This window comes from Capsicum annuum, chromosome 4 (genome assembly GCF_002878395.1).
Source record: "Capsicum annuum cultivar UCD-10X-F1 chromosome 4, UCD10Xv1.1, whole genome shotgun sequence".
In the NCBI taxonomy this organism is placed as follows: domain Eukaryota; kingdom Viridiplantae; phylum Streptophyta; class Magnoliopsida; order Solanales; family Solanaceae; genus Capsicum; species Capsicum annuum.
In genome coordinates, this window is record NC_061114.1 from 122766577 (window position 1) to 122769349 (window position 2773).

The 2773-nt window shown below is 34.5% G+C and overlaps 1 pseudogene; it reads right to left on the minus strand.

Annotated features, from left to right (window-relative positions):
* Nucleotides 1-250: 250 nt before the first annotated feature.
* LOC107869005 lies at nucleotides 251-1593 on the minus strand (annotated as a pseudogene).
* Nucleotides 1594-2773: the final 1180 nt, after the last annotated feature.

Genomic DNA, 2773 nt, shown 5'->3' on the forward strand with positions numbered 1-2773 from the left:
AGTTATGATCTTTGTTTTCGTCAGTTGTTGTTTATGCCCTTTTCTTATCACCTGAACACAATTCAACAAAGTTTATTTTGACATTGGCATTATGAACGTAATGCAAGATAGGAATAACAAATCATAAGACTAAACAGTGTGCTTTATTTCTACATGTTGTAACGCTTAATCCAATATCTTTGAATAACATCCTTCACCCAAAAATGTGAATTTTTTAAAATTTTTTTGCTAATATAATATGGAACATTATTTATCTATTTAGTGATCTATCTACTAACAATTTTCCTTGAGTCCACCTCTGAAGCATTTCCAGTGCTGCCTTAGGTTGGTCCATCGACACCATATGACCAGCATCGTGGACCTTGAGGAAAGTCAGAGGTCCATAGCTCTTTTGAACACCTTTACTGTGAAATAAATTGATGGTGCAGCACCGAAGCCTTTTTTCCCCGACCATTCTAATCCATGTACCCAATTTGAGTTCCATGTTCTATTCCATTTCAAGAAATAATAGTTTAGTCATCGATTGACATTGTTTATATTATACAAATCCTTATATGTTACAAGTGAATGAATCTTACCAAGCCAGTTGTAGACAATGTCATACTCTCCAGCGTAAACGAGTAGATTCATACCATCCTCAAGAAATGAAGGAACACCAACATCATGATTCTTAAACCAATCTTCTATATCACCTGAGAAACTACATTACTATATGATACAAAATCAATATCGATACGAAAACCAAGGGCTTTCTTAACTTGGGTGTCATTGAGGTTAGTTATAATTTTCAAGAAGTCATGGTCGTACGGTATTGATGATCCCTCACAAGTATTCCTTAGTACCATCAAAAAAGCACCTCTATCACCATTTGTTGCCAATATTTTCACACAACATGATATCAAGAATTACTTGAGGGTCTGCGTATACTCTACCATCCTCAGACACTATTTGTGCAAGGATTACATTAGGTATGTTGTTATAACGTGACTTCAAGAACAACTGCTATTACATTGAATGTTTCATTTTTTTTCGAATATAACTTACTTACTCTGATAGTATGTTAAGTTGGATAACGACTTACTGCAAAGCTTTATGTCTTTTTGACATTTTGGATATAATTTTTTTATATCATTGTATTCGGTTTGATTGATTAGTTTTATATTCAAAGCATCATCTGTGTAAGCTTTATACTGGATTTCTGTGTTGGTCAGTCCATTACCAATGGAACATCCCTGATCAACAAAGTCTAACCATTTAAGGGCAGCCCGGTGCACTAAGCTCCCCCTATCCAAAGTTGAAGAAAGGGTCAGACCACAAGGATCTATTGCACTAAGCCTTATCTTGCATTATTGCAAGGGAATGTTTCCACGGCTCAAACCCGTGACCTCTTGGTCACATAATTAACAACTTTACCTGTTAAACTCTGTTCACCATAAAAGGTTCCTTGAGGTTTATGTGAATTCCTTCTTTATTATTGTTAATTTGATGAACACGTGAAGAAAATACAGGAATAAAATGTCCAGCATACGATTCTCCAGTAATGTAGAAATCATTCTTTGCATAATTAGGATGATCTTTGAAGAAGGCCTATCTTAGGAAGATAAAGAAAGAGTCAATAATTTAGGTTCTTAGGATGTCATTTTCACCTTGCTAAGATTCATATGTCGATTCAAGATTTCAACCTTGTGGGTTAAATTATTAGGTTCTTAGTAGAACTGCTAGTACTTTTAAAATTGTGGGTTCACTCGTTGCAATTTTTATGGATTTCTGCCCATAAATTTACTTTGACTTTTTAGTTAGTCATGTGTATGATCACGTCCTGCTAAAGTAGATATTTACTGCTTTTATTTTATGGCCCTGGACTAGTTTCTGAGATAAACTATGTATTGCTTGGCTTGTGAATGAAAGTCTTATTTTATGTTACTAATTTCTTCGCTAATTGCAATTTTTAGTCAAGATGGAGATGGTAATTTACATTAATGATAGTGAACTTGTTTATTCATACATTTATCATGGATGAACTCTAGTCGATGTAAAGCATACAACTCCAACCACTGTTACTGGAAATGTCTTTGGCCTAAAACTTGGACTTCATGGCTTCCATGTATGTGCCCTTGGTGATACCACAAATGGTTGCATGTTAAAAGGTGACTTTTTCTTGAGACAGGGACTTAAAAATGACTTGGATTGTTTCTTTCACTTTGAACTTCTTCTTTGTTAACTTGTAGGACCATATTACAATCCTGTTGGTAAGGAGCATGGTGCTCCTGAAGATGAGAACCATCATGCTGCTGATCTTGGAAATATAACAGTTGAATAAGATGGTTAGTGTTCCTTATTTATATAAAATATGAACTAAGCATATCATCTTCCCTAATTTTCTCTCTCATCCATCTCTCTTTCTTTCTCTAAGCTAGGTCTCACTGCATTCTCTCTTCTCTCTGCGTTCTCTGTCAAAAATTGACCTTTTTTTTATCTCTTCTCTCTGTGTTCTCTATCTCTTCTAGCTGTTAGAAATGATGCACTCCTGCCGTGCCCTTTATCCAAATTAACCATAAATAGCTTGTCTCATTTAACTTACTTATTACGTGCGACTAGTGTGTTTTGACCTCCACTCTCCAAATTAGGGAAAGTAAAACTATTTGTAGATTAAACAACCCTTATACTATCAGTTCTTGGTTCAAGATACTCATATATCTTATTTTATTTGGTTTGTATTTATCAATTATTATATTTACTTTTTTGTTTCGAAGTTTTGATGGATATTCAACTT